We start from the raw sequence: 23,059 nt of genomic DNA, 5'->3' as shown, positions 1-23,059 counted from the left end.
TGGCCAATTTTTATAGGCTCAGGATAAAGAAAATTCTTAGGGACAGGGGTGGTGTTAAGTCATTGGTCGGAGCTCTTTTGGTGCCCCCTTGACCTAATATGGAGATGGGAGCTGGCTGGTTAGGGACAGTATGGGTCATGACAAACAAGATGGCCCACGACAGTGGTTGCCATGGAGATGGGCCGATTCTGCCCAGCAACCTCTGCCTAGGGTTCTACACTGACGGCGCTCAGAACAGGAGTCGGTGCTCACCTTGCCTCACCGGCAGACTCACACGTTTGCAGACCAGTTGCACACAGGAGCAATCGGCCCACGCGCAGGGGCAGCAGACCTTGTGGGAAGTGCCTGCTGTGAGGGCCCAGTCTGAAGGGGACAGAGCCGGCGACAGGGCTGGGGGAGGTGACGGTCTCTACTGGAGCGCCAGCGTGTGCCGAGTCAGTTTCAGGGACAGTGGATTAAGGGCGGTTTGGGGAAGGGAAGAACTATTTGTCCGGAGTGTGAACCGTTGTTTGGATGGTTTGTTTTACCCAGAGGGGCAGAGATGATCACCGCGCTGTGTAGCCGTCCTGGCTAAGTCCTAATTCTTTCTTCCTCCTGGTGTTTCTTGAAGTCTTTCCTCTCTAGTGGACAAGCATTTCTAAGACTACCTGAGAAGTTTGCTATGTATTGAATTTCAGCTACAGCAATCCTAGTAAAATACATAGCAAAATTAAATTCCAGGCTTCCCAGGTGGCATTACTTGTAAAAAAAAAAAAAACACACACACATGGGCCAATGCAGGAGATATGGGAGACACAGGTTCAGTCCTTGGGTTGGGAAGATCCCCTGGAGGAGGGCATGGCAATCCACTCCAGTATTCTTGCCTGGAGAATCTCATGGACAGAGGAGCCTGGAGGTCCACAGTCCACAGGGTTGCGAAGAGGGTCACGTGACAAGTGACTAACCATGCATGCAGGGTAAATTCCTGTTAAATTCAGAAAAGCAAACACGGAGAAGAAATCTCACGGCTGAATATCATGAAAGTTTCTGGGCGATCCTACGGGTCTAACTTCCACAGTGTTTGGTCGGAACAGACCCAGGATGCCCCTTCCTTCAGCCTCCGATCACCCTCCAAACCTTTATTCAGTCGTAACCTCCAGGATCACCCACTCAACGTCCTTGACCTCTGGGACCAGCCAACACCATTTTCTGAGCTGAGCTGCTTATTGCCAGCCAGCTGTGAGCTCCCAGATTTGGTATAATTTCTCCACCCAGATGGAGACCGCGTCACCCGCCTGGTCAACATGCATCTACGGGCCTCCTACCCTACCTCTGAGGGCTTCTCTTTCCACCCCGACGACGAGGCGGCTCTGGAAGGGGTGGGCCACGGTTCCTCAGATTGACGGAGGAGAAGCAGGGGGTCCCCGAGCCTCTTGAAAATGCAGATCTAATGCTGTGGCTGCGCCCTCTTCCAGAACGTGCAGAAGCGGTCCGGGGTCGAGGGGTCAGACCGCGGACGCCATGGGGCCGCCCTGCTCACGGATAAGAACCTGAACCAGGCCTTCGTGGGTCCCCAGGCCCCGGGCTTTCCCCTTGCCGACCCCCCTCCCTGATTCCTGGAGCCATGTCCTGCACAAGCAGGTGAAACGCAAGATGGTTGCCCACCTGACCAACCTCCGCAGGCCGGCTGGTCCCCGGCTGGACTGGGCGTTTCTCTTCCGAAGGTTCAGCCTCAAGCTGAAACAGTCAAAGGGAAACCACAATGCTTTTTGCAGGGAAAAAAAAAAGGAAAAGAGAAGAGTTTCTATGAAGTGTTGTAAAGAGCCTAGAAGTTTACCGGGCAAACCAGGGTGAGCCCGTAGCATGTGTGAGTCCCACAGTCTGCCTGTAGTCTGATGCCCCCAAGACGCTCTTATCAGTCAGGGTGTTTTCAAATTTCCTCCTATGGCTGGAAAACTCTTTGGGGCTAATTTCAAAACTGGATGAAATAATCAATGTGACCTTTGGTTTTAAAGAAAAGTATTGTCCACAGAGATATAACAAGTCCTCACTCCGAGCCCTCCTTGGCGCCTTTTGTACAATCAGATGTGCGCACTGTGCTGCCAAGGGCACAGACCCTCCTGTGGTATTCTGTCCTGGCACATACAGGACAGGACGCCTACAGCTCTTAGTGGGAAATAGTCATTTTTCCTGCTAAATGTGCAATGTCTGAAGAATAGCTCGTGGTTTCTATATTCTATGCAAAAGTGGCATTTTGAAGATGTATGCTCTTCTAGCTCCTTGCAAAATAATTGGGTTGTAGCTGTACCTGAATCTGAGCCCTGGGATCCATGAGTTGGAGATTGCAGAGCATTTACTCTCAGGAAATGATCCTTGGTTCGAAGCAGAGAGTTCTTCTTCCCATTCCTCGGAGCGCTTTGGGACAAGGGCTCGTAAAGAGACCAGGGCCCCCCAGCGCCAGAATTAGGAATGAGCTGCACCGCAATGGGTGAAGGGCCCACTAGGGTTCATTCTATCGTCCAGTTTTCTCTATATCATCTTCATGGCTGTGGTCACTCAGAGGGGGGCCGCCGGTGGTCTGGATGCTCCACACAGCAGGCACTGTGTTCTGAGGGGTGGGATGACAGGACCAGAGACATGAACAGGGAAGAAGGGCATCACTAAGAATGGTACACATACGTGAGAGCAGATGCGGGCAACGAAACATCTCTGTTACCAAGACAGAGTTCACGAGCGAGAGAATGGGAGAATCTTGACGTCGCCGGACAGGTGAGTAGGGTGGTGGTCCCTGTGTCTAGAGAGCTTTGATGTGGGAGACAGGAGTTTCACACCCTTCTGAGCTCTGCTGATAACCCGGGCCTGGGTGACTTTGAGGGTGGAAAAATCAACCCAACAACTACAAGTCAATCAAATCTACTCACCAAGAAGGGATGTCTCCACAAGCTGCCTGCAGAAGCAGCCAGAGTCATCTGGTCCAGGGCTGCATATCACCACACCCAAAACTGTGGAGGGGGGTGGGGAGGGAGACATCCCAGAGTCAGGAGGCTGCTGAGCCCTCCAGAGGAAGGGTGAAAGTGTCACTGTCTACATGTACACTGACTCACACGCACTGCGTCCGTGCCATGTGGTGGAGGAGGGAAGGCTCTCTAACATATTGGCAAGGATTCCAGGCAGGTCCCAAAGGGCGAGGTTACTGTGAAAGCCTCCGTTGGACTCGGGACTTAAGAGAAGTTCCCTAGGATGTCTGGATGCTTGCAGTTCAATTCCTGGCTGATTCTTCCTTCACAAAGACTAACCTCCAGAACTTGCTCTGTGAGTATGTAGGACAAGGAAAGAAGTACATGGCCCACACACCTAAGATGTTTCCCTGATTTAAATTTACTAGTGCTGTTTCACACTGTTCATGGGGTTCTCGAGGCAAGAATACTGAAGTGGTTTGCCATTCCCTTATGCAGTGGACCACGTTTTGTTAGAACTCTCCACCGTGACCCGTTCGTCTTGGGTGGCCCTACACGGCATGGCTCATAGTTTCATTGAGTTAGACAAGGTTGTGGTCCATGTGATCAGGTTGGTTAGTTTTCTGTGACTGTGGTTTTTAGTCTGTCTGTCCTCTGATGGTGAAGGATAAGAGGCTTATGGAAGCTTCCTGATGGGAGAGACTGACTGAGGGGGAAACTGGGTCTTGTTCTGATGGGCAGGGCCATGCTCGGTAAATCTTTAACCTGATTTTCTGTTGATGGGTGGGGCTGTGCTCCCTCCCTGTTGTTTGACCTGAGACCAAACTATGATGGAGGTAATGAAGATAATGGTGACCGCCTGCAAAACGTCCCATGCATGCACTGTTGCACTCAGTCCCCCGACCCTGCAGCAGGCCACCACTGGCCCACGCCTCTGCCAGAGACTCCTAAACACTCACAGGCAAGTCTGGGTCAGTCTCTTGTGGGCTCACTGCTCCTTTCTCCTGGGGCCTCGTGCACACAACGTTTGTGCTCTCCAAGACTTTTCCCATTCCTGTGTAAGTTCTGTAATCAAATCCCACTGGCCTCCAACATCAAATTCCCTGGAAGTTCTGAAGTCTTTCTGACACTGAAAGATGAATTCCCCAGGTAGGTAAGTGCCCAATATGCTACTGGAGAATAAGGGAGAAATAACTCCAGAAAGAATGAAGAGACATCAGCCAAGGTGAAAAGAGCACCCAGTTGTGGATGTGACTGGTGATGGAAGTAAAGTCTGACGCTGCAGTGAACAATATTGCATAGAAACCTGGAATGTTAGGTCCATGAATCAAGGCAAATTGGAAGTGGTCAAACAGGAGATGGCAAGAGTGAACATTGACGTTTTAGGAATCCGTGAACTAAAATGGATTGAAATAGGAGAATTTAATTCAGATGACCATTATATCTACTACTGTGGGCAAGAATCCCTTAGAAGAAATGGAGTAGCCCTCATAGTCAAAAGAGTCTGAAATGCAGTACTTGGGTGCAATCTCAAAAATGACAGAATGATCTCTGTTCCTTTCCAGGGCAAACCATTCAACATGACAGTAATCCAAGTCTATATCCCAACCAGTAATACTGAAGAATCTGAAGTTGAATGGCTCTGTGAAACCCTACAAGACCTTCTACAACTAACACCCCAAAAAGATGTCCTTTTCATTATAGGGGACTGGAATGCAAAAGTAGAAAGTCAAGAGATACCTGGAGTAACAGGCAAGTTTGGCCTTGGAGTACAGAAAGAAACAGGCCAAAGGCTAACAGAGTTTTGCCAAGAGAACGCACTGGTCATGGCAAACACCCTTTTCCAACAACACAAGAGAAGACTCTACACATGGACATCACCAGATGGTCAATACCAAAATCAGATTGATTATATTCTTTGTGGCCAAAGATGGAGAAGCTCTATACAGTCAGCAAACACAAGACCTGGAGCTGACTGTGGCTCAGATCATGAACTTATTGCAAAATTCTGGCTTAAATTGAAGAAAGTAGGGAAAGCCACTGGACCATTCATGTATGAACTAAATCAAATCCCTAATGATTATACAGTGGAAATGACAAATAGATTCAAGGGATTAGATCTGACAGACAGCGTGCCTGAAGAACTATGGATGGAGGTTCCTGACATTGTACAGGAGGCAGTGATCAAGACCATTCCCAGAAAACAAATGCAAAAAGGCAAAATGGCTGTTTGAGGAGGCCTTACAAATAGCTGAGAAAAGAAGAGAAGCTAAAGGTAAAGGAGAAAAGGAAAGATACACCCATCTGAATGCAGAGTTTCAAAGAACACCAAGGAGAGATAAGAAAGCCTCCCTCAGCGATCAATGCAAAGAAATAGAGGAAGACAACAGAATGGGAAAGACTAGAGATCTCTTCAAGAAAATTAGAGATACCAAGGGAACATTTCATGCAAAGATGGGCACAACAAAGGACAGAAATGGTATGGACCTAACAGAAGCAGAAGATACTAAAAAGAGGTGGTGGTCTTTCGTCTAGGCCGCCGTCCTGCCATCCAGACTAAGGAAGACCCGGAAACTTAGGGGCCACGTGAGCCACGGCCACGGCCGCATCGGCAAACACCGGAAACACCTGGGAGGCCGAGGTAATGCTGGTGGCATGCATCATCACGGGATCAACGTCGACAAGTGTCACCCAGGATCCTCTTTAAGGAACCAGAGTTTCTGCCCGACTATCAACCTTGATAAATTGTGGGCCTTGGTTAGTGAGCAGACACGAGTAAACGCTGCCAAGAACAAGACAGGAGCTGTTCCTATCACTGATGTGGTGCGATCAGGTTACTACAAAGTTCTGGGGAAAGGAATGCTCCCAAAGCAGCCTGTCATTGTGAAGGCCAAATTCTTCAGCAGAAGAGCTGAGGAGAAGATTAAGGGTGTAGGTGCGGCTTGTGTCCTGGTGGCTTGAAGCCACATGCTGGGAAATTCATTAAATGTTAAGTGCTTTTCAAAAAATAAAAATAAAAAGAGGTGGCAAGAATACACAGAAGAACTACGCAAAAAAGATCTTCATGACAAAGATAACTACGATGGTGTGATCACTCACATAGAGCCAGACATCCTGGAATGCGAAGTCAAGTGGGCCTCAGGAAGTGTCACTTCAAACAAAGCTAGTGGAGGTGATGGAATTCCAGTTGAGCTATTTCAAATCCTAAAAGATGATGCTGTGAAAGTGCTGTACTCGATTTGAGAGCAAATTTTGAAAACTCAGCAGTGGCCACAGGACAGGAAAAGGTCAGTTTTCATTCCAATCCCAAAGAAAGGCAATGCCAAAGAATGCTCGAACTATGCACAATTGCACTCATACCACATCCTAGCAAAGTAATGCTCAAAATCTCCAAGCAAGGCTTCAAAAGTATGTGAACTGTGAACTTCCAGATGTTCAAGCTGGATTCAGAAAAGGCAAAGGAACCAGAGATCAAATTGCCAACATCCATTGGATCTCAAAAAAGGAAGTGAGTTCCAGAAAAACATCGACTTCTGCTTTATTGACTACACCAAAGCCTTTGACTGTGTGGATCACAGGAAACTGGAAAATTCTTCAATAGATGGGAATACCAGACCACCTGACCTGTCTCTTGAGAAACCTGTATGCAGGTCAAGAAGCAACAGTTAGAACCAGACATGGAACAACAGACTGGTTCCAAATTGGGAAAGGAGTACTTCAAGTTTGTATATTGTCACCCTGCTTATTTAACTTATATGCAGAGTACATCATGCACAGTGCCAGGCTGGATGCAACAGAAGCTGGAATCAAGATTGCCAGGAGAAATATCAATAACCTTAGATATGCAGATGACACCATCCTTATGGCAGAAAGTGAAGAGGAACTAAAGAGCCTCTTGATGAACTGGCTTAAAACTCAACATTCAGAAAACGAAGATCATGGCATCTGGTCCCATCACTTTATGGCAAATAGATGGGGAAACAATGGAAACAGTGAGAGACTTTTTTTTTTTTTTTAATCCCCAAAATCACTGCAGATGGTGACTGCAGCCATGAAATTAAAAGATGCTTACTCCTTGGAAGAAAAGCTCTGACCACCCTAGACAGCATATTAAAAAGCAGAGACATTACTTTGCTAACAAAGGTCCATCTAGCCAGAGCTATGGCTTTTCCAGTAGTCATGTATTGATGTGAGAGTTGAACTATAAAGTTGAGCGCTGAAGAATTGATGCTTTGAAACTGTGGTGTTGTGAGAACTGTTGAGAGTCCCTTGGACTGCAAGGAGATCAAACCAGCCAATCCTAAAGGAAATTCATCCTGAATATTTATTGGGAGGACTGATGCTGAAGATGAAACTCCAATACTTTGGCCACCTGATGCAAATAACTGACTCATCGAAAAGACCCTGATGTTGGGAAAGATTGAAGGCAGGAAGGAGAAGGTGACGACAGAGGATGAGATGGTTGGGTGGCATCACCAACTTGATGGACATGAGTTTGAGCAAGCTCCGGCAATTGGTGACGGACAGGGAAGCCTGGCATGCTGCAGTCCATTGGGTCACAGAGTGGGACATGACTGAGCAACTGAACTGAGTGCTGTTTCAGTTTAGGCTAATAACTGTTTAGGCTGAATAACTTTCAATGTTCACTGCATTCCTAATACTCTTCTGGGTGTGCAGTCGTTTTGTAAGATTTAAATGTTTTTGATGACACTTGGCTAGATAAAAGGCAGAAATGTGTTCCTTAGGCTTACAATGGGATAAGGGCATCAGGTGGGGCACACAACAGGCTGTACAGAGACACGGTAAGCAACCTGCACTGTAGGGAGCACCCTGTATATAGGAAGTGCTGTGCGGCTAGCTAGGATTCCCAGGCTCCCCATAATGACCTAGTTGGAATAACTTCAAGGAGAAAGGGTACAGAGGCTGTCTCAGTTGCCTGGTATTCTGGCCCTGGAACATAAGGGACGGTGTATGGCAGTCCAGAGTGTGAATGTCTGATATGGACAGTGATTGGGTGTGGACTCAATCAGCTGCTTCAAAAGAGGAAATAACTTTGCACAGAACTTTGTATCTTTATTTTTCCTTTTGTTTCCTATGCTTTTCATGTCAACACCAAAAAAACTTTCAAATCCAGTGTCATGAAGCGTTCCCCTATGTACTCCCCTGCTTTATGGGTTTACGTCGTACTGTCAGGTCACTGATCACTTTGAACTCGTTTTCGACCGTAGTGTGAGAGCCCGACCTCACTCATGCAAGTGCAGGTTCCACTTTCCTCCCGTTTGCTGGAGAGACTGTCCTCCCACTGAAATGGGAGGACACATTTTTTATACACAAAAATGGTGTATAAACTCGAACCCAAAACAATAAAGTAAATGGCAACGGGATCATACTTATGAGTAATTACCTTAAACGTAAATGGGTTGAATGCCCCAACCAAAAGACAAAGACTGGCTGAATGGATACAAAAACAAGACCCCTACATATGTTGTCTACAAGAGACCCACCTCAAAACAGGGGACACATACAGACTGAAAGTGAAGGGCTGGAAAAAGATTTTCCATGCAAATTGGGACCAAAAGAAAGCAGGAGTCTCAATACTCGTATCAGATAAATTAGACTTTAAAACAAAGGCTGTGAAAAGAGACAAAGAAGGTCACTACATAATGATCAAAGGATCAATCCAAGAAGAAGATATAACAATTATAAATATATATCCACCCAACATGGGAGCACCACAGTATGTAAGACAAATCCTAACAAGTATGAAAGGAGAAATTAACAATAACACAATAATAGTGGGAGACTTTAATACCCCACTCATACTTATGGATAGATCAACTAAACACAAAATTAACAAGGAAAAAAAAAAAACATGAAAAAAAAAAAAAAAAAACTAGCATAAAGCCAGGGACTTCAAAGTGGATCAAGATAGTATTTTCATAAAATTACATTTCAAGATAACTAGTAATCACCTGTTGTGTAGCACAGGGAACTCTACTCAATACTCTGTAAGAAGAATCTTAAAAAGAGTGGATACGTGTACATGTACAGCTGATTCACCTTGCTGTACACCTGAAACTAACACAACATTTTAATAAAGTCAACAATACTGTGATAAAAATTTAAAAAGTAGTGAAACACTGTGGTACTGTCATAAAAGCAAACTTTTAGACCACGGAAGCAGAACAGAGTGCCCAGAACTGGAAGCCAATATATTTAAAGAAATAACCGACAGGAGTGCCGAGACATTTCAGTGGGAGGACAGTCTCTCCAGCAAACGGGAGGAAAGTGGAACCTGCACTTGCATGAGTGAGGTCGGGCTCTCACACTACGGTCGAAAACGAGTTCAAAGTGATCAGTGACCTGACAGTACGACGTAAACCCATAAAGCAGGGGAGTACATAGGGGAACGCTTCATGACACTGGATTTGAAAGTTTTTTTGGTGTTGACATGAAAAGCATAGGAAACAAAAGGAAAAATAAAGATACAAAGTTCTGTGCAAAGACACAACTAACAGTGAAAAGGCAACCCACTGAATGGAAGAAAAACATTGACAAATTGTATATTTGGTAAGTATCTAGATACATAAGGAACTGCTACAACTCAATGAGAAAAATAACCTAAAAAAATACTTAAAAGTGGTAAACATAGACAATTTTTTAATTTACAGCTGCACTGAGTCTTCGTTGCTGTGCACAAGGCTCCCTAGTTGCAGCGAGTGGGCGTCACTCTTCATGTGGTGTGCAGGCTGCTCACTGTAGTGGCTTCTCTTGCAGAACAGAGGCTCTAGGCATGCAGGCTTCAGTGGTTGCAGATCTCAGTTGCCCTGTGGCACATGGAATCTTCCTGGACCAGGGATTGAATCCATGTCCCTTGCATTGGCAGGTGAATTCTTAACCACGGAACCACCGGTAAAGTCCAAACACGTTTTAAAAATGAATACACACAAATGGCCAAGAACTATATGCTCGTAAATAAAACCACAATCAGACACTACTTCACATCCATTCGGACACCTACTACGAAACATGAAATGGAAAGTAAAATTATGTTGAGGTGGCTGTGGAGACACTGGAACTCTGTGAACCTTTGATGGAAACATAAAATGGTACATCCAATAGAGGAAACTTCAAAATATCAAAAACAGAATGGACACAGAACAAGAACAGAATGGACAAGCGGTTCCAATTCTGGCTATACACCCAAAAGAATTGAAGGCAGTATCACAAGGACATATCTGTGCAGCCATTCTCACAGTAGCAGTCTTTACAACAGCCAAAATAATGGGGAGAAAATAAGTGTCCATCAATGGGTGAATGCGTTAACATGTGGTGTACACATACTATTGAGTATTATTCAGCCTTAAAAAAGAAGGGACTTCTGAAATATGAAGTGACAGATGAAATGTGAAATTATACTAACTGAAGTCTTCAGAAAGACACAATCTGTATGATTCTCCTTACATGAGGCAGTTCAGTTCAGTCGCTCAGTTGTGTCCAACTCTTTGCAACCCCATGAACCGCAGCACGCCAGGCCTCCCTGTCCATCACCAACTCCCGGAGTTCACCCAAACTCATGTCCATCAAGTCGGTGATGCCATCCAGCCATCTCATCCTCTGTCGTCCCCTTCTCTTCCTGCCCCTAATCCCTCCCAGCATCAGGGTCTTTTCCAATGACTCAACTCTTCGCATGAGGTGGCCAAAGTATTGGAGTTTCAGCTTCAGCATCAGTCCTTCCAATGAACACCCAGGACTGATTTCCTTTAGGATGAACTGGTTGGATCTCCTTGCAATCCAAGGGACTCTCAAGAGTCTTCTCCAAGACCACAGTTCAAAAGCATCTTTCTTCACAGTCCAACTCTCACGTCCATACATGACCACTGGAAAAACCATAGCCTTGACTAGATGGACCTTTGTTATCAAAGTAATGTCTCTGCTTTTTAATATGCTATCTAGTTTGGTCATAACTTTTCTTCCAAGGAGCAAGTGTCTTTTAATTTCATGGCTGCAGTCACCATCTGCAGTGATTTTGGAGCCCAAAAAAATAAAGTCTGACACTGTTTCCCCATCTATTTGCCATGAAGTGATGGGACCAGATGCCATGATCTTAGTTTTCTGAATGTTGAGCTTGAAGCCAACTTTTTCACTCTCCTCTTCCACTCTCATCAAGAGGCTTTTTAGTTCCTCTTCACTTTCTGCCATAAGGGTGGTGTCATCTGCATATCTGAGGTTATTGATATTTCTCCCGGCAATCTTGATTCCAGCTTGTGCTTCTTCCAGCCCAGCGTTTCTCATGATGTACTCTGCATAGAAGTTAAATAAGCAGGGTGACGATATCCAGCCTTGACGTACTCCCTTTCCTATTTGGAGTCAGTCTGTTGTTCCATGTCCAGTTCTAACTGTTGCTTCCTGACCTGCATATAGGTTTCTCGAGAGGCAGGTCAGGTGGTCTGGTATTCCCGTCTCTTTCAGAATTTTCCACAGTTTATTGTGATCCACACAGTCAAAGGCTTTGGGATAGTCAATAAAGCAGAAATAGATGTTTTTCTGGAACTCTCTTGCTTTTTCAATGATCCAGCGGATGTTGCAGTTAGGGCAGTCAAATTCAGAGAGTAGAATAGTGGTTGCCAGGGGATGGAGGAGGAGAGGAGCATTTGTTATTTAATGGGTACAGAGTTGCATTTTTGCAAGAGGAAGAGGAGCTCTGGACGTTAGTTGCATGACAGTAAGAATGTACTTGACAATACTTAACTGCACACTAAAATTCTTAAGATGGCAAGTTTTATGTATGTGTGTTTTAACACGACAAGAAAGAAAACAAACCCCAAAGTACATAATACGTACTTCACAAAGTACATAATACGTACTTCACATCACCGATCAGAGCTGACTTTTGGCTGAAGTTATTTCCCCATTTGCTTCCTTCCTAATATCTTTTTCTGGTGTGAATTTTTTGGAGCTAAATGAAGTTTGGCTAGTTTTGGTATAGACTTTCCAACATTCATTGCACTCAGAAGGCATTTCTCCAGGGTAAATTCAACCATGTTTAAGACCGGAGTCGCATGCAACGATGTTCCCATATCCGCTGTTCTCAAAAGGCCTCACATCAACGTGAATTCGCTAGTTTTTACTGAATCTGGAGTTTTAACTACAAAACGTTCCCACATTAACGGGACTAAAAAGGCCTTTTTCCAGTGGGACTCCTCCAATGTCTAATGAGTGTGGAGCTGCAACTAAAGGATTTTCTGTATCAATGCACTAGCCACCTAGCCGCCTCTCCCCACCCGGCTTTCCCCGCGGGCGGCAACGAGGGCAGCGCCGTCGATTGTGGGCTCCGGGGGTGGGGGTGGGGGGCTCACAGTCGGCTATGGACAGCGGGCCAACGTCTCTCCTCGCGCGATCCATTCACTTCGGTCCCCACTCAGAAAAAGCCCTAAGAACGGTGAAAACAGCACGAAAACCGGCCGGCTCCTGCATGCATGAGGACGAAAACATAGGCCTGCTGAACCCTCACTGACCCGGCGATAGGCGGCGGCTGGACCAATGAGAGGTTAGAGGTGGGAGAGTGGCTGCGTGCGCATCCACTGGGCCGGAACTTCCGGAGTTCTTACCCGTCTTCCCTCCCCAGTATCCTGGCTTGGAGAATTCCATGGACAGAAGAGCCTGGCAGGCCACAGTGAAGGCTTAAATGTCCCTCGTCGGGCACCCAAGTGATGGTGGCCAAAAAGCGGGAGGTGAGGCTCAGGGATGAGGTCGGCTCACGTGGGTTCTTCGTCTCCCGGGCCCCCACCTGGCCCGAGTCCCAGATCCGGACCGAGGAACGCCCGCTCAGATCCCTGCCGGTCAGCCATAGAATCCAGAACTGAGGCCGGCCTTGCGAGCGGTCGCCTTTCAGCCAGTGAGCCAGGGTGAGGGAGAGAGTTCCCTCGGGGGCGATGGTGCACGGCTTGCAGATGCTACCGAGTCGGCAGCCTTGGGGAAACCTGGGGTCACTTTTTTTCTGGGACAGAAGGGAACGAGGTGACTCACCTGAAATGGCAGCCTGAGCAGGTGGGAGCCATGGAAGATTGTGCAGGGAGTGGGGATTGGAAAACCGTGTCCAGAGTTAGAAGATAAAAATTGGAAGAAAAGGATGCGAATGGAGGCAGGGAGACTGCTAAGGAAGCCACCGCGATAGACCCCAGGAGAATTATGGGAGAGGCTGGACCAGGGAGGTAGCGGGAGATGGGGTGAGACTCTGGGTAGGTTTCGTCAGTAGAGCGTACAGGATTTTCTGATGTGCCATGTGTGACTGTGAGCAGAAGCAGGGAGTGAAGGGCCATCTCAGGGATTTTTTGGCCTGAAAATATGTAGATGGGGAAGTCGGCAAGAGAGCAGGTTCCAGGGGGAAGATCCTTGTTGTATTTGGATATGTTGATCCTGACGCTATCAAGATGGAGGTGTCACCAAATGGAGATGGCATATGCGGAGGCGAACATAATGTCTGGAAGCCGAGGAAGGAGGTGGGGCTGGAGATATCGAAGGAGTGGAGGGTGTGGACTGGGCCAGGAGGGATCAGGTGGAGGAGGCGGTCTTCAGCGTGCCTGGGATTGGCCTTGTGATACGGGTTGGGAGGGCAGGATGAGGGCTGGGTGCTGGCAACCCTGATGCTGCCTCTCAGAAAAGAGAGACCTGACGGAGGAGGGGTTCTGACCTGTGTAGAAAGGGAGGCCGGAGCAGGTAAGAGCTTCCCTTCTGTGGAGCCTGCTGTGGGTGCTGGAGTCGATTCTCTGCTTGCTGGCTCTGCTGACCCTCAGGGACACCCCGATGGAAGGAGGGAAGGGTCAGCCAGGCTGCTGCAGCCAGTGGGTCGTGGACGAGAGCACCTGCCTCACCTCACCCCTCAGGGCAGGAGGGATGAAACTCTGCTTCAGTCAAGGGCTCCCAAGAAGCTGCTCACGGGTCTGCTCGCTGAATAGACTGACAGGTGACCTGCCTGCCCAGCCCCTCCCCGTTAATGGGTCCCTCTGTGACCCATTAACTTAAGAATGTGTGAAAATTAATTTAAACACAAATTAATCAATATTCTTCTAAATACACACGCAACTAGAAATGAGCCTATTCACTCTTAAATTTATGCAGACACTTTATAATTGGCTTGTTATTGATTTACCTCTAGATATTATTTGCTTACAATGCAGAGTTTCGTGTATGATATCCTCTGAGATCTTAGCAGTAAAAGTAAAGACCCCCAAGTTTCACCACTCTGCCACTTCATTTGCACTGAAAATATGTACAAAACTGTTGATCACGGGACCTCGCCCAGTGGTCCAATGGTTAGGAATCTGCCTTCCAGTGCAGGTGATCTGGTTTGATCTGGGTCAGGGAACTAAAATCCCGCATGGAACGGAGCAACTAAGCCTGAGACTGCAGTTACTAAGCCTGCGAGCTCTGGAGCTGCCATGCCACCAGAGAACTCTGCACGCCCCAACAGAAGATTGCGCACATTACAAATATGACCTGACATGACCGTAAATAAATACTAAAAACAAAAACTTGTTCCTGTGGACAGTCATAGCTGATACACGCTGTGTCTTCCTTACGTTAGATACCAAGATGAGCCCTGTGAGGTTGGAAGCATTCATATCTTACGCAGCATTTTCTTTTTCCTGAGGCTCAGTCCTTCTCCCCGCTGGTAAGAGACAGTACTGTTTTCTGAGGAACTGAGCTTAGACCATCAGGCTGAGCTCCCACTACACCAGGGCTTGGTGGGGGTGGAGGTCCAGCTCTGCTGTAGGATCCTACCACTGCTGTCCACTGCTCGTGGCTTCCTTCTCTCCCCAGGGCCCCATGGCAGTAGCAGAGATGCGCATGGACCCTGTACAGGTGAGTGGAGGGGTCCCACCTTTTACCCGTACTAATTATCACCTGCTGGTTTTATCATCCTGATATATATGCCCTCAGGAAATGGCAGTGTCCCAAGACTTCTGTCTCTTTTTTTCTGTCTTGTATATGTAGACCATGTGCTCTCACCAGGCCCAGAACCCTATATTTAGTCCTGGGTTATATGGAATGTTTCCATTTCTGACAACTGATGGGGGAAGGTGTGGCAGGGAGTCCTGGCCACAGGATGCAGAATGTCCAGACAGCTGCAAGTGATACTGAGGTGGGATGTGCAGGGAACTGTTGGTTCTCTCATATCTGGTGGGAATGGGGTGCTGGGACAGGGGTGCACAGGTATCAGGCCTTGGCTGATAGCCTGAGGTTGGTGGTTGTTCATGAACCAAACTCTTCCAATTCTGGCAGGATTTTCCAGGTTTTGCACATCAGATGCCCTGTGTTGAATCTCTCTGGACATGTGCTGGCCCTTCCTTTTTCTGTCTTTCACCTGGAGCAGCAGAGAGAACCCTGGGTACCTGAGAGTGTGGACATTACTGCATCGATGGCAGGAGACACTTAAAAGTACCCGGGCTTGGTGCAACATCCTGGGAAAGGGTGTCATGTCAGAGCTGGGAACCTGTTCTGTGTTCACCATTGACATGCTACGACCACTGGCCACACCTTGCTTCTTCCTTTTCTTCTGCATTTTTCTTTCTGTTGCCACACTCTAAGCACACCAGTAGGGGCCTTCATTTGTCACATGTTCCATTTCATTGGACCCTTTGCGTCTTCTACATTTGACCTGTACATGAGATGCCTTGAGGTCTGCACATATGCATATAGCTCTTGGAATGTAGCGTCACGTTTGCTGTCAGGTATTGACAGCTCTGGAAACAGCCTTTGCCACAATGCTCACTGTCACTAGTAGCCATGCCCGTGTTTACTTGGACGCCTGCCTCTCCTCCCTGCTATGGTCTGAATGTTAGTTTCACCTCCAGATCCATATGTTGAAAACCTTGTGCCCGAGGTGACAGTATTGGGAGATAGGGACTTTAGGGTGACCAGGTCATGGAGGCAGAGCCCTTGTGAATGAGATTCATGTGGTCATAAAAGCTCCTCCCACCATATGAGGACAATGAGAAGTCTGCACCCTAGAAAAATGCAGACTGATCTCCAGATTCCATCTTCTACAAGTGTGAGAAATAAATTTTCTTCCTTATAAGCCAGCCAGCCTGTAGTATTTTATCATAGCATCTCAAGTCAGTGGAAACAGTAACTCTTCCTTCAGTCCTTAGCCATGGTCAGGGCTCTCTCATCATGGAGGCTCCCCAGGTCCATCTCTGCACAGCAGACCTTTCTCTCTCTGGCTTTGGTCTTGGGTGTGTGTGACACACATATTTCTGATGGGGCTGTCCTTTCCATCAAAATCAACATGCACTTTACCAGTATCTATCTGGTTACAGGTTGTTGTCATGGAGCCCAGGGTGAGGAGGCCTCTTCTGAGCAAGGTGTTTCTATAGAGATGTCAGAGGTCAGGACTGCAAAGCCAGATCCATCCTCCAGGAAGGCCCAGTCCAGTGACATGTGTGGCCCACTCTCCAGACACCTTTTACCCCTGCCTGAGCATGACAGAATGTACCCTGATGAAGGACTGTACATTTGTGGAGCAGACCTTTTCCAGCACCAGAAGGAGATTAGAGACAAACTTTGCAGAAGGGCTGAGGGGCAACCTTCATTTGTGACCAACAGCAGTGTTCACACAGGAGAGAGGACCTTGACCTGCAGCAGAGATGGGAAGCCCTTCCTGGGCAGCACAGGCCTTCTGCAGCAGCTGGCCCCTCATGGTGTGGGGCAGCCACATGGGGACACTGAGTGCCAGGAGGCCTTTGGTCATGAACAGAGTGATTACAGGTGCACTCAGTGTGGGAAAGCCTTCAGCTGAAAACAGATACTTGGTGAGCACCAAAAAATCCGCACTGGAATACAGCTTTATGAGCACAGCAAATGCGGGAAATGCTTCAAGGACAAAGCCTACTTTATAAAATATCAGAGAATTCACACTGGAGAAAGCCCTTATGAGTAAGCAAATGTGGGGAAACTTTCATGTACAGCTCCACATTCATCAGACATCAGAGAGGTCACAATGTAAGAAGGCCTTATAAGTGTGGTGAAAGTGGGAAATTCTTTAAGTCAACACTCATTAAGCATGAGAGAATTCATACTGTAGAAAGGCCAAGTGCAGTGAATGTGGAAAATTATTTAGGTGCACATCCCTCCTCATTAAACATCAGCATTCATGGCACTGAAAGGCTTTATGAGTGCAGGAAATGTGGGAAATTCTTTTGGTATACCTCCACACTCACTGGATATCAAAGAACTCCTACTGTAGAAAAGCCTTGTGATTTTTCTGTTTTGTTCTTTATAAGCCAGTCTGTGAATGTGGGGAATTCTTCTTGTACAAGTTCAAGCTTGTTAACCATTGGCAAAATCATATTGGAGAAAGGCCTCATAAATGTAGCAAATGTGGTAAATTCTTTCAGTACCACTCCAATTTCATTAAACATTGGAGAAATCACATGGAAGAGAGGCCTGATGAGTGTAGAGAGTATGGGAAAGTGTTTAGCCACAAGAATGTACTTTTTCAGCATCAGAAAACCTGTGGCAAAGTGTTTAGCCACAAGAATGTACTTTTTCAGCATCAGAAAACCCATACTGGAGAAAGGCCTTATACATGCAGAAAATGTAAAAGGCCTTCGTTAGGAAGTCCCACCTCCTACATCACCAGAAAACCTACAATGAGGACAATATGAGCGCCTTTAACGTGGAGAACTCTTTAGGAACAACCCCAACCTTGTTGTGATCCCCAGAGTCAAAGGCTTTGGCATAGTCAATAAAGCAGAAGTAGATGTTTTTTCTGGAACTTTCTTGCTTTTTCAATGATCCAACGGATGTTGGCAATTTGATCTCTGGTTCCTCTGCTTTTTCTAAAACCAGCTTGAACATCTGGAAGTTCATGGTTCACATACTGTTGAAGCCTGGCTTGGAGAATTTTGAGCTTTACGTTACTAGAAAGTGAGATGAGTGCAATTGTGCGGTAGTTTGAGCATTCTTTGGCATTGCCTTTCTTTGGGACTGGAATGAAAACTGACCTTTTCCAGTCCTGTGGCCACTGCTGAGTTTTTCAAATTTGCTCTCAAATTGAGTGCAGCACTTTCACAGCATCATCTTTTAGGAATTGAAATAGCTCAACTGGAATTCCATCACCTCCACTAGTTTTGTTCATAGTGACACTTCCTGAGGCCCACTTGACTTTGCATTCCAGGATGTCTGGCTTTAGGTGAGTGATCATACCATCGTGATTATCTAGGTCGTGAAGATCTTTTTTGTATAGTTCTGTGTATTCTTGCCACCTCTTCTTAATATCTTCTGCTTCTGTTAGGTCCATACCATTTCTGTCCTTTATTGTGCCCATCTTTGCATGAAATGTTCCCTTGGTATCTCTAGTTTAATTACATTAATATTAATCTCTAATTCCCTTGGTATGTCTTGAGAAATCTGTATTCAGGTCAGGAAGCAACAGTTAGAATTGGACATGGAACAACAGACTGGTTCCAAGTTGGGAAAGGAGTATGTCAAGGCTGTATATTGTCACCCTGCTTATTTAACTTACATGCAGAGTGTCAGGGAACGTTTAACAAGAGGATTCCTGTGTGCTGTTTCTCATAAATCCTCTGTTCCTTATCAGTTCCTGGCAACAGGAATGAGTGGAACAGCACGCTGCTCCCAGCACTGAGGTCGTAGAATGAAACACATGCATGAATCCTTCAGTAAATATTCTCCTTACGACAAAACGGCTTAGTCTCAATCCTCTTTCTTGAGATATGGATTGTCTCCTGGCCATTGTTAAGCCCTTGTTCCCTTGATAAGGGTTGCTGTACGTTTGGTTTTCTGATCTTTATCGTTGTCGAAAGAAATTCCTTGTACACAGCCTATATGTACTCACAGAAAGATCTTAAAGCACCCTTGCTCCACCAGAGGCTTGGGTCCCCGTGTCTGTCTTTCTCTCTTGCTCTCCCCCTCCCTCCCTCCCTCCGGCTAATTCTCTGGAGCGTGGAAACCCACCAAGCTCACTCTCCTGCCTGGGCTTTCAAGACCTCCTCGAGAGGGGGCCCTGTGGCCTCGTGAGTGGTGCAAGCCCTGTTCTAGGGTTTTATTGGTTCTCTGCATAAACCAGGGAATATTAGCTTCTTTCAATCTTTCACTTTCTTATCATCGACTCCGGACCACCAGGTTCCGGTCCGTTAAAGGACCACAACAGCAGAGTACACGAGAAATGCTGGCCTGGGTGAAGCACAAGCTGGAATCAAGATTGCCAGGAGAATCTGCTGTTATGCAGATAACACCACCCTTTTTGCAGAAAGCGAAGAAGAATTAAGGAGCCTCTTGCTGACAGTGAAAGAGGAGAGTGAAAAAGTTGGCTTAAAGCACAACATTCAGAAAACTAAGATCATGGCATCTGGTCCCATCACTTCATGGCAAATAGATGGGGAAATGGTGGAAACAGTGACAGACTTCATTGTTTTTGGCTCCAAAATCACTGCAGATGGTGACTGCAGCCATGAAATTAAAAGACGCTAGCTCCTTGGAAGAAAAGCTATGACCAACCTAGACAGCATATTAAAAACCAGAGAGAGACATTACTTTGCCAGCAAAGATCTGTCTAGTCAAAGCTATGGTTTTTCCAGTAGTCATGTATGGATGTTGGACTATAAAGAGAGTTGGACTATAAAGAAAACTGAGCACTGAAGAATTGATGCTTTTGAACTGTAGTGTTGGAGAAGACTCTTGAGAATCCTTTGGACTGCAAGGAGATCCAACCAGTCCATCCTAAAGGAAATCAGTCCTGAATATTCATTGGAAGGACTGATGTTGAAGCTGAAACTCCGGTATTTTGGCCACCTGATGCGTGGCCAAACTAACTCATTTGAAAACACCCTGATGCTGGGAAAGATTGAAGGCAGGAGAAGGGGATGACAGAGGATGAGATGGTTGGATGGCATCAACAAGTCAATGGACATCAGTTTGAGTAAACTCAGGGAGTTGGTGATGGACAGGGAGGCCTGGTGTGCTACAGTCCATAGGGTTGCAAAGTGTCAGACGTGACTGAACGACTGAACTGAACTGAACAACCTCATTGAGCAAGAATTCACAGTGGTAAAAACCTAATGAATTCAGAGAATATGGTAGATTCTTTAGGTGCTAGTCCAAACTCCTAGTGGTAAAGAACTTGCCTGCCAATGCAGGAGACACAAGAGATGCTGGTTTGACCCCTGGGTGTGGAAAATCCCCTGAAGGAGGGCATGGCAACCCACTCCAGTATTCTTGCCTGGAGAATCCCATGGACAAAAGAGCCTGGAAGGCTACAGTCCATAGGGCTGCACAGAATTGGACAAGACTGAAGCAACTCAGCATGCAAGTACGCCAAACTCTGTACACTGGAGAAGCACCCTATGAGTTGATTTGGAGTGGACCTTAAGAGTACAGGAAACATGGGAAAATTTTTGGTACATCTCTCAGACATCAAGAGTTCACAGTGGAGGAAGGCCTTCTGAGAGCAATGAGTGTGGACAAGTCTTTAGGTGAAACTTAGCCCTGTTGCCCATCAGAGATTTCACAATGGATAAAGACTTTATTTGTGCAGCAATTTAAAGTAAGTTCAGCCAAAACTTCCACCTCATTCAGCACCAAAAAGTTCACAGCAGATTGTTGCAAATGGCAAAAGACTTCAGCAAAATATCTGCTCAATTTTGCCTGTGGTAAAATACATGTAACAAAATTCACCCTCTACCTTTTTAATTGTACAGTTTAGTATGTGTAAAAATTCACATTTTGCACAACTGATCTCCAGAATTCCTGTCATCTGGCAAAAATAAAACTCTACACCCATTAAACAAGATCTCTTCCTATGCCCTCCCTACCAGACCTGCCTCTATCAATTTGATTACTCTGGATACTTTATACAAGTGTAATCATACATTTTTCATCTCTTTGCAACTGGCTTATTTAGCTTAGCATAATGTCCCCATGTTGAAGCATTTGTTAGTACTTCCTTCTGCTTTGAGAAGGAATCAGAATTGACCCACCTAAGCCATAGGGAAGGGTGCTGATGGAGTCAATACTACTAGTACTTTGCCAGATATTTGTAGAGGAAGAAATCCAAATTTTATTGACATATTTACTGAGGTACTGACACATATTAAACCATTCTTGAAAGTGTAAAATGTATTTTCACACGAGTGCATAAGAGGACCATCACCAACATCATAATAATGAACATGTCCATTACTTATAAAATTTCCACTGACTCCTTTGTATTCTCTCTCTCAGTCCTAGCCAAGCTGCCATCTCCAGGGAGCTATTACAGTGTGAATTTTTTTTTTTTTAATCAAACCATGCAGCTTGCAGGATCTTAATTTCCCTACCAGGGACTGAACCCAGGACCTCAGGAGTTAAACAGCAGAGTCCTAACCATTGGACTGCCAGGGGATTCCCAATACAGTTTATATTTTCTAGAACATTATTGTTATTCAAGGATGGCTGCTTTCAGTAAATGCATTTTTTTGTATATATTTAAAATGTATTTTTAGTATTATATTTAATATTTTGTGTGTGCAAAAGCATGGCATAGTACAGGAATAAACAAGGCCCTGTTATATACTAGAGCTGCATTTTCTGACAGTCACTCTGAGAAAAAGTTGTTTAAAGTGGGTAAGTAAAGTTTAAGGAAATTTAAATTGTTTCATAGGAAATTAATATCTTAAAAAATTTTGAGCCAAGCGTCCATTGGCCTATCTTTCTTTATTTTTCTTATTTGGCTTTTTTTCTTGTAGTGTTTTTCAGCTATGTGTTTGTGTCATAAAAGTTCTTATCCATTTTTTTTATCACTAATCATTTTGGTGTGGTAAAATATACATAAAATTTGTCATCTTTCAGTGTTTAGTGATGTATCCTGACAGGAAATGGTGTACAATAATTTGCTCTCCTTTAGGCTGGGCTTCAGCTTTTGAAAGAAACTCAGAATAATAAACATTTCAGTAAGTGTTGTTTGCTAGGTTGGACCACAATCACTCATTATCAAGGCAGGAAAGATACCCCTTCTCCAACTCTCCCTCATGCCCTGTCTGAGGTCTTTAGCATGTTGAAGGTCACAAAACAGTCTCTAAAAATTTAGTCTACATGTATTTTACAGGCAACGAGAGGTGACAGCTATGAGTGGACATAGAGTGCCATACGATGTGTCCATTTTGGTGTGTAGATTAGAACTAGATGTGGTTCGTGTGTACATGCCAAGTCACTTCAGTCCGACTCCTGGTGACCCTATGGACTGTAGCCTGCCAGGCTCTTCTGTCCATGGGATTCTCCAGGCAAGAATATCGGAGTGAATTGCTGTGCCCTCCTCCAGGGGACCTTCCTGACCCAAGGATCGAACCTGCTTCTCTTATGTCTCCTGCATTGACTGGCGGGTTCTTTACCACTATTACAAATATATTGCTATCTGAAATTACAGGTCCCTAAGCTTTGTGGGCTTTTCCAAGACTCTACAAATTTAGGAGCATCCCACTTAAGAGTAACCGAAGGCCCTCCCATGGCTGGAGCAGGGAACTCTTTTCCTGGTGTCCCTGAGGGTGCCTCTTGGCTTTTACAGGTCCAGTAGGAAGTGACTTACTCTCCAAGTGTTGGTAGGTAGTGTTGGCAGAGGAAGCTACATTACCCAGAAGTCTCTCTGGTGCATGGTCATAGCTGCACAGCCTTGTGGACAGAGTAGTTTCCACTATCTCAGTTACCTGCACTTTCTCAAAGTTGGTAGTTCCAGAATGTGGCTAAAGGCTAAGGGAGGATGGAAAGGGCTCTGGGAAATGAGGTTCTGAAGCTGTAAAGCCAGCGGGGTTTTGCTGCCTCTCAAAGGGCTTATTATACCCAGAGTTCCTTGGAATGTAATCTAGGGCATGTCACAGAAATGTTTCGAGACCTATTATTTCAGACTGCATGAATCGTAGCAAGCTTCCAATGACTGCACGTAGAAAGGGACCCACTATACTGCAATGCTACTCAGCATCGTCTCATAGTTGTCAGCTGTCTTGTTTCTTGTCAAAAACATGAACACTCTGCTTTCCATGAGTTTCAGTAGGTTCGCTCAAACACAATATGAAAAGCCCCCAAAGGGGCTTAGGATGGGAAACGTGGAAAATGGATGTTTGCAGTCA

The 23,059-nt window shown here is 45.8% G+C and overlaps 2 long non-coding RNA genes and 1 pseudogene across 4 annotated transcripts in view; 2 read left to right on the top strand and 1 right to left on the bottom strand.

The window, feature by feature from the left end:
• Positions 1–17,715, top strand: part of LOC147354802 (uncharacterized) — a 29,869-nt gene extending 12,154 nt beyond the window's left edge. Inside the window, exons 2-3 of one of the 2 annotated variants that reach the window (XR_015146609.1) lie at positions 14,524–14,801; positions 16,259–17,715. This is a non-coding gene — a long non-coding RNA (uncharacterized LOC147354802). Of the gene's footprint in view, positions 1–12,554; positions 14,802–16,258 lie in introns of those variants that run through there. The other variant, XR_015146608.1, reaches the window with a different exon arrangement.
• LOC147354804 (uncharacterized) lies at positions 1,277–2,400 on the bottom strand. Its single transcript, XR_015146622.1, has 3 exons — positions 2,288–2,400; positions 1,645–1,716; positions 1,277–1,511 (listed from the first exon to the last, which is right to left on the bottom strand). It is a non-coding gene; the product is annotated as an uncharacterized LOC147354804 (long non-coding RNA).
• LOC147354803 (large ribosomal subunit protein uL15 pseudogene) lies at positions 4,197–6,146 on the top strand (annotated as a pseudogene). The gene is made up of 2 exons (XR_015146699.1): positions 4,197–4,202; positions 5,472–6,146. The product of XR_015146699.1 is annotated as a large ribosomal subunit protein uL15 pseudogene (transcript).
• Positions 17,716–23,059: the final 5,344 nt, after the last annotated feature.

This window comes from Bos grunniens, chromosome 18, assembly GCF_055505025.1.
Source record: "Bos grunniens cultivar Pamir isolate PY7600 chromosome 18, Bosgru_T2T1.0, whole genome shotgun sequence".
Lineage (NCBI taxonomy): Eukaryota > Metazoa > Chordata > Mammalia > Artiodactyla > Bovidae > Bos > Bos grunniens.
The sequence above is the reverse complement of the archived record's forward strand: the minus strand, read 5'-3'. Positions and strand labels throughout refer to the sequence as shown.